The sequence below is a fragment of the Alligator mississippiensis genome, chromosome 2 (genome assembly GCF_030867095.1).
Source record: "Alligator mississippiensis isolate rAllMis1 chromosome 2, rAllMis1, whole genome shotgun sequence".
In the NCBI taxonomy this organism is placed as follows: Eukaryota; Metazoa; Chordata; order Crocodylia; family Alligatoridae; genus Alligator; species Alligator mississippiensis.
The window spans coordinates 193658770-193673566 of NC_081825.1; the positions used below are offsets into that span (position 1 = coordinate 193658770).

General features: G+C 38.6%; 1 protein-coding gene across 14 annotated transcripts in view; it reads left to right on the top strand.

The window, feature by feature from the left end:
* Positions 1-14797, top strand: part of SOX6 (SRY-box transcription factor 6) — a 532213-nt gene that overhangs the window by 171302 nt on the left and 346114 nt on the right. The gene's annotated exons all lie outside the window — the stretch shown is intronic.

Here is a 14797-nt window from a genome sequence, read left to right on the forward strand (position 1 = left end):
AAATAGATTAAAATATTAAAAAGCACTATATTAAATTTTCTATTTGATATGTTGCCTTATTTTTATTTCTTTTGCACTTTCTTGTACAGCACACCACCCAGTTTATAGTTTCTATTCCATTCTAGATCTTGGGTTGTCAGAGTAAACCTTCCTTTTTCTTGTTTGTTTAATTTTTCCACTACACTTTTTAAAGCTGACTTTGCATCCCTAGCACTCTTTATGAACTTGTATTTAATGTTATGTTTATTCCGGTATGGGAGCTTTCAGTTTCAAATCACTTTGATCACTATCTGCATGAGGAGCACAGTCATGTTTTGTAGAAATTCACTCTTTCAGTGTCGACAAACATTTCTTCCACCATTTAGTGGTGGTTGATTTAAGCACACTGTAACTTGTGACACGATGTACTTAATTGATAATTACTATGCTTTGGAGATAAATATAACTTCACAAGTGTACTTCTTTGAAAAAGATCATTGTGGAATAGATTGCTTTGTTTTCTGCTGAGAAAATGCTTGTTCACTTCTGCAGTCTTTATAAGGTGCTGTAAGATTCATTATTTGTCCCAAGGCATGAGTTGGGGGGGGGGGGGGGGGAGTTTTAATGGCTAGAATAGGAGAATGGAGTTTATTCTCCTGTATTCCTGACTTCCTGAGTTTCCTTAGGCCAGTTGATTAACTTCACTGTGCCTCAGTTGCCATATCTGTGAAATGGGAATAATACATTTCTCCATCATGGGAATGTTGAGAGGTTTAGTCGGTGAACATTTGGACACCCTGGGATCCCTTGATGCAAATTATTATATATATTCTGCACAGCAGTATCTCCTGGGGAAAAGTGCAGGATTGGAAGCTCCAAGTAAGAAAATATCCTTGGGCAGATTCCTTCACATCAGGACTTGTCTTTCCAGTACTAGCACTGGCCCTTTACCTGGTCTATCCTTGGGAGGCTAGGCCACGTACTTCCAGGAACCCCTGTACCTCCCAAGTGGCTGGAATCTCAGTCCCGGTTACCATTAGGGCCTCCTACTCCCTGAAGCATCTCTGAGCACTCCAAGGGGGAAGGATGACTCAGTTGACATATTGATATAGCCTCAGGATACCTTTTGTGGCTAGTTACTATGGAATCAGAGGTAGGAGGATATGTATTCCTCAGCCATCCTACCAATTCAGCTCCTGCCTGTGCAGTCCTCACAACCTGTGCTAGCACAGCTCATGGAGTTTATGGAGAAGGTGCAATTCAGTTTATGCAGTAGGAATTGATTTGACCTGCTATGGTTAGTCTAGTCATAAGATTCATACTGGCTGACGTGTTTGAATTACCCAGATCTCCGTTATAATTCTGCTCTACAGGAACTTCTGGGCCACGCCATTTAGTCAAAGAGTAGCAGTGAATATTAGCTTCCAAATTAAAACAAAATCATATTTTAATGTACTGCAGGTCTTTGTTTTTCATTTTCCCTTCATAATGATTGTTTAATGTTCCCACTTATACTAATCAAAGGAGTCATTGTCATTATTTTGAAAATGCTCATTCAGGCAGCGGATGCTTGATACTATTTTGAGTGAACTAAAGCAGGATGGTTTGAAAGGACTGTGAGAACAGCAGTCTGCCACGATTCTGAATGTAGATTCTATACAGGCCCTTCAGGTGGCTTCTTATTTTTATGGGGAAAAGAATCACGATGCATCCTGACAGGGTAATATATGCTTTTTCATGTGATGATTTTTTCCTTGAAGTATGGGAATGTTTTATTGTATCATGGCCCAAACTAATTTGCTCTATGCTGGGTGAAGGCATAAGGACAAATCCTCAGGTGATGTGAATCAAAAAAACTCCAGTAATCCTGATTTACACCAGTTGAGGATTTTTGCCCCATAATTGCAAGTGGTTACAATTTTGTGTCAGACTATTCCAATGCCTCAAACAAGTGCAGGACTCTTTTTCAGTTACGTTTTTACCTGATGCATCCAAGCAATTTGGAGTGTCTTATTCGTGAATGTTGGTATGGATGTCAGCAAAGCCTGTAAAATCCCATGTTCTGTATGGCAAATTCCTGATTTTTAAATTGAAGACATGGTTCACAACAAATATGCATGTATAAATGAAACCATTAGATTTCTGTCTTTGGAAGTAATCAGCTGCACATATTATGTTCTGTTTGCCTATCTATGATAACTTATTACCAATAAACATAAGTGGGTAACTCTTACAGCATATAGCCCTGAGCAAAAATTGACAGTGTGGAGAAAACTAGGGTTCTTTATTTTCAAATACAGATCATATGCTGTATCTTAAAAATATGGGAAAAATCAGGTCATAGATAAAAACCACAATAGAGACCTATTTCTTACAGCTGTTAACGGACCACATCAGGCACTAGAATAGATGTCAGTGTTTAAGCTGCAATCAGTTGTAAAAGAACTAACCAAATTTCAAATGCTAACAGTAAGCTGTTTTAAGAGATGACAATGTTCATTTGGTTTAGTAGACATGTACTTGGATTTTGTGTCTTGGATATGGTATTTTTCCCCCTCCTTAAACTGCCATTGAATAGAACTGCATGTGATAATTGAAAACAACTGCATTGTACTGGTATCCTGGCACAGGAGTTGTCTGCATTTTGGTCTGTTTTGTATTTGAATTACATCCCTGTATGTGGTGATTTAGATTTTAATTTATTTTTTAAAAATATCATAGTGAAACTTTTAGCACTTTGGGAATAGGGAGCAACTCATGATTTGATTGCTATGCATTTACCCTTTGGATTGCTTTTGCCCTATGTTCTTTTTTACAACTTTTAGAGATCAATTCTGTGTACCTTTAATTTCTGTCGAAGTCAGTAGGACTGGAGGGTGGTCCCAGGAACTGCTTGGCAGTTTATGGGATTAGACCCAAAAGGCAGGGGAGGAGAATAATATAGGTTTTTATTTCAATCAGTGCTGTTAACAGCTGTACTGTGTTCTATCCAGACTACACTCTACTTAAGTTCTCTAAAGCGAATGACCTGCATCGGGTCTACCTGTGAGGCTACTATGATATGCTGAACCCAAAATATTCCAATAAAATAGTTTAAAACAAATAGCATGTTTGCATTGGCAAACTGGTTACGAATTTAATTCAAATAAGGAAAAATAAGGTCTTCATGGTTTGGTTTCTTAGTTTTACCAAATGTTTATGAAAATGTCTGTGGGTTTAGGTTGTTCTTTCTCTTCCATGAAAAATAAGATTTTCATACATAAATCACAGTTAAAACAATGATAGATATTTTGTCTAGGAATCTGCATCAGGAGGAAAAAAATCTTTAAAACCTGGTTTGAAAAGTATGAACAGTCTTTCAGGAACTTGAACTATGAGATGATGTATTTGGTTTAATGCAGTTTATTGACTTAGGGAAGACAAAAAAAATCTCTTCCTTTTAAATGTTTTTAAGAAACTATCAAACTGAACTGTTCAGCTGTTGTCATTATCTTTTCCCCTAAAGAAAAGAACTACTAATGTTTTCTTCCTCACTGTCCACACTAACTGGCAACTCTCATTCTGTGTTATAATTGAGCAGTGCACAGGACACAGTATAGGTGTAAGGGGATTTGCCCACTATTGTTCTTTGCTACATTAACAATCAGTAGTGGTGTCAGTGTGGCTCAGAACTCCTTTGCAAAGCACTATCACTGGTGCACTCTGCCTTCCACCCTGGGAGTAGCTGCAGTGAATGACCTGTAGAGACATTTGGTGTTCCAGCAAAATAAGCAGTTTTGTATGCATGTAAGGAATCATATTGTTTAGGGATAATTCAAAGCATAGAAATATGATAAGAAGGAATGCTTTCTTACATATAAGAGTCTGCTTTTTTGGGGTTGCAACAAACGCCACACACAAATCAAATTAACAGAAGTCAAAAGTGTGGCTTTTTTCACCCATTCTCTGTTGCTTGTTGTCAAGTAAAATGGTCTCTCGTGATTTTCTACATAAAATACTGCTCCTTAAAAATGTAGTGGCCTTGCTGCATGTATCAGCTCTGTATTGGATGTTGTTAGGAAATGCCATCATGAAAACATGTCCCACCTATTCCTCACATGCCCAGAGAACTGGAGGAAATGAGTAGAACATGTTTTTCTGGCAGTACTCACACACCGGTGTGGCACACCAGTACCCACTGTTTTCACACATTCTTCTACTCTTTCCTACAATCTCCCTTTAGCCCTTTGGAAGACTGGGCTTTTTCTGAAAGTCAACTAAAGTGCTTTCATTGTACATTGTGAATCTGAACTTTGGCAAGACATGCATGATTCTGAGGAATGAAAGCATGGATTCACCAAGGGCAAGTCATGCCTGACCAACCTGATTGCCTTCTCTGATGAGATTACTGGCTCTGTGGATGCAGGGACACCAGTGGGTATGGTATACCTTGATTTTAGCAAGGGTTTTTCTGTGGTCTCCCACAACATTCTTGCAGGCAAGCTAAGGAAGTACGGGATGGATGAATGAACTGGAAGGTGGATAGAAAACTAGCTGGAGCACCAGGCTCAGAGGGTGGTAATCAATGGCTCAATGTCTAGCTGGCAGCCAGTATCAAATACAGTGCCCCAGGGGTTGGTCCTGGGGCTGGTTTTGTTCAATATGCTCATCAACAACCTGGAAGAAGGCACAGAGTGCACCCTCAGGAAGTTTGTAGATGACACCAAGCTGGGGGATACATTGCAGTAGATACATTGGAGGGTAGGGCTAGGATTCAGAGTGACCTAGAAAAATTGGAGGATTGGGCGAAAAGGAATCTGATGAGGTTCAATAAAGAGAAGTGCAAATTTCTTTACCTAGGATGAAACAATCCCATGCATCAGTACAAATGGGGAGCCTAACTTGCTGGGCAGCAGCTCTGCAGAAAAGGACCCGGGGGTTACAGTGGACAATAAGCTGAATATGAGCCAACAGTGCCCTTGTTGCCAAGAAGGATAATGGTATTCTGGGCCTAATTGATAGGAGTGTTGGCAGCAGGTCAAGGGAAGTGATTATTCAACACTGGTGAGGCCACATCTGAAGTACCGTGTTCAGTTTTGTGGTCCCCCTGCCCCCCACTACAGAAAGGATGTTGGCAAATTGGAGCGAGTCTGGTGGAGGGCAACAAAAATGGTGAGGGAGCTGGGGCACATAACTGATGAGGAAAGACTGGGGGAACTGGGCTTATTTAGTCTAGAGAAGATAAAACTGAGTTAGGATTTAATAGCAGCCTTCAACTATCTGAAGGGAGGTTCAAAAGAGGATTCAGCTAGACTGTTTTTAGTGGTGGCAGATGACAATAAGGAGCAATGGTCTCGAATTGCAGCAAGGGGAGTTTAGGTTAGATATTAGGATGAATTTTCTCACTAGGAGGGTAGTAAAACACTGAAACAGGTTACCTAGAGAGGTTATGGACCCTCCATCCTTTGCGGTTTTTAAGACCTGGCTAGACGAATCCTTGGCTGGGATGATGTAGTTGGGGCTGGTCCTGCTTTGAGCAGGGGGTTGGCCTGGATGACCTCCTGAGGTCCCTTCCAACCCTAATTTTCTATGATTCTAAGAGAGCTTGCTCTGCTATGCAACATGTCCTATTTAAGACATAGGATCAATGTTTGTAACTGCACACTAGATTTTTGCTTTATGTTAAGGGATAGGGATATAAAGATGCATCATGCAATAGCTGAGCCATGCTGCAGGATGTGCTCCCTCTCCTTTGAGGTCCTCACCAGGACACATAGTGGTAAAGTTATAGCTTTGCCCTCTTCTCCACCCTGTTTTCCAAGGCTAATGATACCATCAGTGAGGGCTGCTTGTGTCTTCTCTGAACACAATGGTGAGCATTATGTCTAGCTTTTGCCAACAGTGCAAGTGGGAAAGGGAACTCTTTGTGCCTTCCTTTCTATCCTTATGCATTCTTGCAGGATTAGACAGACCCTGGTGTCAAAGATGGAGTTATCAGCTTTGTATTTCTTTTGCTTTTTTTTTTTCACTTCTTGTAAATACCTCAGCATCATTGAAACACAGGAGTACATCTGTGTCAGTTTACTTGAAAATATAAAAGGACCTGAAAAGGTGGACTTATGTAATAAATTGCAGAAACCAATCATGCTTATTTATTTAGCATGATTATTATCTAAGTATTTATTTATACATATGAGGGTATTTTACATAAAACATGTATTGCTATTTACTGTGTAACATAATTTCATTTTCAACAGTTATTAAAAAAAAAAGTAACTTAATTTGTAGATCTATCCAAAGAGACTTTATACAATGTAAATCCTGTCCCGGATGCTATTTTTTGGTGGCATAGCTTCAGCCTGTCTGTGAAGCTCAGCCTCCAGTTAAACAGACCACTGCAGAACCTTTCAATTATGATGCCTCTTGCCAAAATGCAGATTTCACTCCTGAACACACAGTCTACATGCTTAACATCCTCAAGAAATGTGTGGTGAAACTATTAGATCGTCTATATCCAACTCACCCTTTTAACAAACTGCTCTTAAAATCTTGAAAGTCACTTTTACACCTTGTAGATTAATGTTCTGCAGAGTTTCTACTTGAAAGTCAAAGTTGATTTTTAGGTTTTAGTGTAAACAGTCATGAAAAAAGCAAATTAGTATCAGTTCACGATCAGTATATGCCACAACCAAGCCCCGAGTTAATTTTTATGGGCTGGATGTGATAAATTCCTATATCTAGAGATTTATAATACTAATGGTAGTCATTATAATTAAGGCTGATACACAGTTATCCATACATGAAATGAGTAATATTTTATATATGATTGTCAGCAATGTTGAAATGGTTCTTACGTGTATTTAGCTTTTTGTGAGTCACCTCCTTTTTCTGTTTTTCACTTTTGTGTAATGTGGAACTTCTAAGTCCTATTGCAACAGCATATCAGGGTTGCACCATAGGGTTTGGTATTAAAAATGAACTCCCTGTTTAGAGTAGCCAGATGGATGTGTTTATCCTTCAGATAAATTTAGATTTGATATTTTTTGTTTTGTTTTTGTTTTCTTCTTGGTAATTATGTTTGCACTTTGCTGATCACTAGTTGTACATTATTACAATGGAAGGTGACAATTTGATTGTCTTCGGTTGGAGAAACAAGTAATTTTATATTCACCAAGCTGTCAGGTAACACTACCTCACAGTACTAAGAGCTCCTGGCAATGTGGTTTGGCACCTATATTTAACTGCTTTGATGCTTGTGTAACCTCTATTGAGTCAAAAATACTTTGCCTGCTAGGAATGTTTTTTAGGCTTGTAGAGTAAGGTTTTCATTAAATAAAAATAATCCATTACTGCACTGCAAAACCATTGTTTCATGTTATACTGAGGTACTAATTAGGTGGTTTAGTGCAAACTGACTACAGATGAGCCTGAAATTGATACTTCATTTCACTGTCTGAAGTGCTCTATTTGGAAATGAGCTTTGAAAATATCATGGAGGAGGAAATTAATTGTAGATAAAATGTTTCATTTAGTTCTGTGTTAAGTGGGGCAGACAAATGGCATGTGTGCTTTTGTTTTTACAACTATAAGACTGTAAATGTACAGCTACTGCATTATGTGGATGCTTATGCTACTCCTCAAAATTGACTGTAAGAGCAAAATATTTGAAGACATTAGATGTTCCAATATAGAATAGTACAATATTGAAATGATTTAATTAACTACCTTTTAGGACCTTTGGCCTAATGACTTTATGTATTAAAAGGAGTATTTCAAGGTATTAGAACAGGTATTTATACTTATTTCTCCTATAAAGCTGCTTTTTTAGGAAAATGTGGAACTATTTCTCTTTATCATATAAGCTGTCAAAGTCTAAATATGTTAAAATAAATTACTTTTGGTATTTTTAGACAATTTTTGTCAAAATTGTTTATGCAATCATTCAACAATTGAATCTTCAGTTTAATTGAAACCTTCTAGTTAATGTTTATTTATAGCAACCATTGTTTTTAGTTGTATTGTTAGCTAACTGCTTTAATTCATACTGTATGTTCTGCTGCTTACTGCCTAAAGCAACAAAACCTAGCAAGTTACTGATGGATAAGGTGTTGGTGCACTCACTATTGTTCCCACGAAGGAAAGTTTTTGGTAAAGATTGCTTGAAGTCAGGGTTTTTTCCTCCCCCCAACAATAAGGAATTGGATATCTAGAGACACATGGCACAGTCATAGGACTTTAAAGGCAGTCATCACAGAGAAGCTTATACTAACCAATTAAACAGAGGTAGTTACGTGATGTAACATTATCAGGAGAAACAATTCATGAGTCAAAGCATTCCAGAACATATGAGCTGTAGTCCAACGAACAGTCTTAAGCTGTTTAAGCAGTGTGACAGCAATATTGTCAGCTAAATATAGACTATAGAAAACGTTAACTTTTGTGACTTAAGAAGTACCCATTTCAGGTGGTAAGCGAATATCCTGTATTTCACTGCCCTTTACCTAAATTCTCTGTGTGTGCTGCTTGTGCAATCTACTACTGATAACATATAGAGAAAGAGGACCATTCACCTACCATAAATAGCTCATATAGGATAAAGACAAGTAGGCAATTTAAAATCTGGTTTGCTGCATTTATTTTAAGGGCTTTGACTATCAGGTAAAGAGAATCAGAATTATTTATTTAAGTCTAATATTTTATACTATATATACATGATCCTACTGAGTGAGTATAATTAACCACAATGGCAAAAGGGAAAAGCTGGTCATTTAAAAAAGATTTTGCAGTATCCAGCTTACTGCGTAGATCCTACATTGTTTATGCATTTGAGAAGATGACATAGAAATAGAGTTAGATTGAGATCCTCCTGGATTTTTTGATTTCTGGATCTCTATTTAAATGTTGTAACTCAGGCATATTTCTAGTAACAAGGGAAGTTTGTCTGGTTTGTAAAAAGAAATTTGGGTTTACCTGAATACGTGTGTTCTGGAGGCTGCAGATGCATCATTTAGTTTGATTCTTATCTTAGTTGGATTTTGTTGTTCAAAGTCATACATCTTTCCCCTCTTCCACTCTTATTCCCAAGGTGATTCCTGGAATGACATTTCGCATGAATACTTTACACTTTTAATATTTGAACACTTTATACATATTATCTTGCTCGTCCTTGTAGCACCCTGCTGAGGCAGAGCTTGGGAAGATAAAGACAGAAATAAATTGATTTGTCCAAAACTGCCCTGTGACCCAGAGGCAGAGTCAGGAATAGAACTCAGGAGAAAATGTAAGCTTTTTGCCCTGCATACAGACTGCACTTCTTTGTCAATACCACAGGTGTGGGTGTTGTATTGCCAACCTATACCTGCATATGATTTGTATTTAGGAATATACGTAGGTACGTGGAGCCTGAGAAGAAGCAAGCATTTTAGTAACTACTTGTTTCTGTTACTAAAGCTCCTTGTAATCAGATATGAGACGTCATAATTTTAGGAAATAACTGTTTATTTTTAAATGTCAGACGGATTACAGCATTAGCAGCACTAGATTAACAATGAATAATGTTACTGATTTATGTCTACATGCCATTGTTTTACAGGGGCAGAGTTGTAGGAAAAAATGGCTATTGGCACAATATTTTCATTTCTTACTTTAAAGTCACATATATGACATTTCCCGTAACCAGAAACAGGTATCCTTCTATTGCAACAGCAAGAAACAATCAATTCTCTAATGTGTTTAAAAGGGGGTGAGGCACTTCCTCAGACAGAGTAAATCAGTGTAACTCCAGTAATTCTAGGGAGCTGTGTCAGTTACTGTATCTTAGAATCTGGCCTAGAATTTAGATTTATAGGATTACATAGATGGGAGTAAAGATTGTTTAAGGCATGATCCATGGATGCAGGCCTGAGCTTAGGAGGGGGCCGCAGAACCTACCGTTTGAATTCAAGGAAGACCAAACACTGAGAAGTGATGGAGTCTGCCATGGGGGAGGGAAAAGAGGAATCTAGTATCATGAGGGTAAGCAGATGAGAGATGCAAAAAAATTTGTCAGTCTCAGAGAACTGGCTGGTAGTAGAAGGATCTTTGAGTCAGATTGGATAAGTATGGCTGAAGTTAACATTTTGTTGTGATTTTTTGTTTTGGAGAGAGGATTTTTACACTCTAGAGTGTTTCACTAAAAACTTTAACAAATACTAAGTTCCCCTGAAAATTTAGAAGGGAAAATTCCATTTTGAAGGTGTTCAAGGACTTATAAAAACTTGCTTACAAACTATTTGGGTCTTGGTTCATCAAAGCATTTGTGTGTGTACTTAACTATAAGTGAATAGACCTGTTGGAAGTACATGGGACTGCTTGCATATTTTAAGCTAAGTGAGTGTTCAAATGTGTGCGTCTAGCACCTTGGCAGAGGGTATATAGAGACATTCCAAATGCCCGGAGTCTGTGCTGTTGGCAGAGTGCACTTAGAATATATCTGTACTGAGGTCATAAAAGCCAAGTAACAGTTCCACGCTGCCATGGCTAGGCTGCTGCTGGTACCCAAGCTATCTAGTTTAATACTTCCAGGCACAAATGCAGACAGGGGTAGGCTGCTGTTCCTCAGAGAAGGACCTGTTACAGTAGACTGTAAGCTGAATATGAGCCAACAGTATGCTCTTATTGCCAACCTCTCCCCGCCCCCCCCCAGCAGAATACTGGGTTGTATTAATAGTAGTGTCTCTTGCAAATCATGGGAAATGATTTTTCTGCTCTATTCAGCACTGGTGAGGCTTCACCTGGAGTACTGTCAGTTTTGGGCCCTATACTTTGAGAAGGATGTGGACAGGTCGGAAACATTCCAGTGGAGAGCAACAAAAATGATTCATGACTTATGAGGAAAGGCTAAAAGAACTAGGATTATTTAGTCTGAAGGGCGAGGTACAGACATTACACCTTAGACATTACACATTACACTTTTAAGTGATCGGAAACTGGTCTATAACAGAACTCTGATCAAAAAACGGTCTATAACTCATAAGAGAACATAAGTTCAGTACACACAGACTGGTTTAAAAATGACAGCACCAGAATCTAAGGTTTGCTCCCCCCACCAAAGGGTGAATGTGTGTTCTGTTTGCTACCAATCTAAACTACGCTGCTTACAGGAAACCATATAATTTAGATTGATTCCACCTTGGGCTTTTAGATTGTCTGTACCTAGCCAAGAAAATAAGACTGAGGGGGGATTCAATAATAGTTTTCAAATAACTGAAAGGCTATTATAGGAAGGATGGATAGTCTCTGTGACCATAGGGGACAGGACCAGGAACAATGAGCGCGTGTAAATGAAATGGGGGCCCTAAATTGAAATGGTGAGTTTTAAAAAACACTGCTTCAATTTAGGGCTGATTAAACCCTCAGGTCATGCACACACCCTGATGACTTACCTGCCACTCCAGTGGGGAGGGGAGGGCGAGGTGCTGGCAGGCAGAGCAGTCCCTGGGCTGCGGGGGGGCTGGTGCTTCCCTCTGTGGCAGCAGTGGCCCCCCTCCCCAGGCGGCACCTGCCCACAGGCACTTGGCTTGGGGGCCACTGCAGCCATGGGGGGAAGCACCAGGCCCCCGCACAGCTTGCGCAAGCAGGCACGCTCCAGGAGGGAGGGGGTCGGGGGTGGAGATGAGGCTTGCTGCTTTCCCAGGCTGCTGCTAGGCTACCTGCATGGGCTTCCTGCAGAGGCATAGAGCTGCATGGAGCCTGGTACTTCACTCCACAGCTGCCGGGGCAGCAAACTAAAACTCCTCAAAGGAGTTTGCTGTGCCCCAAGTCATTTAAGGTACATTACGCTGCCGAATTTCCTACGGCAGCCGGAATTAATGTGCAATATGCTGCCGAGGAGCGCAAACACCAACACCATTAAAGCAGTGCAAAAGCATTTAGCCCACTTAAAAGTGTCATGCATGCACACCTCTCATTTTGTCTACACATGGCCTATGGTCTCAAACTGCAGCAGAGAAAATTTAGGTTGGAGATTAGGAGGAACTTTATGAGGGCAGTCAAGCACTGGAACAGGCTACCTAAGAAATTGTGGAAGCTTCATCCTTTGAAGTTTTCAGGAGCAGGTGTGATAGACACTTGGCTGGGATGGTTTAGTTGGGAATGATCCTGCCTTAAGCCAGGTGCTAGACTAGATGACCTTGTGCAGTCCCTTAGGGCGCCTATACATGTGCAGTAAAGCTGCTGGAGTGTGGTAGTTACTGCGCTCTCACAGACTCCAGCGTCTTGTGTATCAGCATCCCTGCGCTGAAAAATGGTGGTGGGGGACTTTAACTAAAGCTCATTGAATAAGCTTTAGTTAAAGCACCTCCGCCTCTATTTTTCAGTGTGGGAATGCTGATACATGAGACACTCCAGGTGTTTTAATTAGAGCGGCTCTTGGAGTATATACACACCCTTACAACCTTACTTGCCTAAGTTCCTGTGACTGTTTCCTCACTTTACTATAGACACATCTGTCACTATACTGTAGGGATATGTATAATTTTAGGAGTACTTTGAAAAGGTGGAGTAGAACTGCTTTTACAGTTTCTGATCAGCCACATGTGCCCTTTGACCTGTGTCTCATTGTTATCCCATAGTTTAGGTGCTTTTAAAATAGTGACTGGGCTCTTCCTTTATTCATGTCTGTAAAATCATGGCATGGAATTTACAGACATGTAAATGTCTAGCAGCTAAGACCCAAAGTATATCACTAATTTCCCTGTAGTTTAATGATTTAGTTCTTCTGTCAGTAGTGTATGGAAGATTATAGACACTGAATGCTTTTCACGTTAGGTGTGTCACCTACTTATTTAAAGAAAGTAGCTTTAAATTTGTTTGGAGAGCTTCAGGCCATAGAAAACCCCTAGATGAAAAATTCTATCATTTGTAATATTGGAAAAGGATATCAAACCTTACTTTTAAGACGAAGGAAATCTGTGATGTTTGTTTAGAATGACTGATTTCTGATCTCCATCAGAGGACAAGCAAATTTCTTTCGGGGTAAAAATTAAAGATGACACATTTTGACATCAGATTCGATTTTGCAAAACCCTCATCAGCTTGCTTTTGGCTTTATAACATGGAAACCAAGACTAATTGAAAACAGGGTCCAAATTTACCAATTTCTGTCACTTCCTCAGCTTCAGTGAGGGCTGGATATATTATTCCGTTTTGACTACCTCCGATTAAAAATGAAGCCCTTGTTGTTTTGGTTTTGTAAAACCCAATCCAGTGTTTATTTTACCCAAATTCACAAAATTGAGTAAGGGAATGGACTTCAGATAAATACCGGCAGATTGTAGTTTTTATAAAGCCTCTCTTTCTCAATTCCTTGTAGGTATATTGTTTACCTTGGTAATAGTTGTACCCCAGCTAAAAAGTCAATTTAACCAATGTGACAATTATTTTTTCTCTCTGATTATGTGTGGTATGTAGTCAATATACTGTTATAATGTGAGTGTAATTTCCTCTCTTATTTTATCTCCACTGCACAGTATTATAAATAAACAGCTTTAAAAAAAAAGAAGAAAAAGAAAAGCACCAAACAAATCTGTTGCTTCTTCTTTTAAGATTGTACCACTGTAGACACTTGTTCTAGTAAAGTAGAATTGGACCCACTTGATTGCATTTAAATTTTTCATGCTTCAGCAGTTTGGCTGGGAGCACAGTAAAGAAAAACCCCACGAGCGAGGATAGTTTGGAATAATAGAACTTGATTTTGTGTATTATAGCGGCACCATTTGCGCTGCTTAGTTAGGGTTGTGTCAGCACTTCCATTATAAACCCCTGTTTCCAGGGGTTATAACTAGGGAGACATTTTTTTAACAGAAATTAAAAAAAAAAGAATCATTTGACTGAATTTAATTTATAATGGAGCAATAATAGAATACAGTAAGATATCATGGAAACAATCAACGTGCCTAATTTATTTTTAATACTGAAATTCTGACATGTATTATGGATTATGGTAAATGCATTTTTAAACGCATTTTAACTTTAAAATTTAATGCTATTAATGTTTTAAAATTAGCTACTATTTAAACTCATTTTTCAGTATTATTATTAACTGAACAACTGGTTTTATAGGTTGAATAAATAAGATTACTGTGATGGTTCCTTTTCTCTCCCCTTTGCTTCAATGGGAGCATTTGACCAGACTTCAAAGAAATTATTGGTTATATTTTATCTTTGGTTAGGGCTTGATATTGTAATCTTATTTGTGCAAGACTCTTAATGAAGTAAACTGAACTTCCACATGATCATAATATGGAGAAGTTGATGCTTGTATTACTATTTAATCTAAGACAGAAAAGGGAAACAACATTTTTGGGAAAGCATTGAAGCTACTAGGTATATAGGATTGTGCTCATACTGGTATAATTTAGAGATAACAAATTCTCTTCTATATAGTTAACTTTAAAAAGTAATAATATAGATATGTATATAAAATATGGAAAAGGAAGAGTGTATGATATTTAATATTGGGGGCAGGGGGAGAAGCTTCTACTGTACTGCATTCCAAGTAGGTAGCTTTACTGACTGGTCACTTGAGGAATTACCAAAGCCTGTTTATGAAATAGAGGTGAAGCCTTTCTAGACTAATTATATTCAGCATGTAATTTCTAAACTTCACTCTGAATTTTGATTTTCAATTAACATTCCCAATTTGAAGATAATTTTCTATTTAATGTAATTGCAGGAAATAATTTATTGGCTGATTAAGACTGAGGGCCCAGCCTTCCTTAAGAAAACACTCCCTAACAAACCAGCCTTTAAAGCCAACTCATAGATTTGGACAGATTTTGCCTATTTTCACAGCTGCACA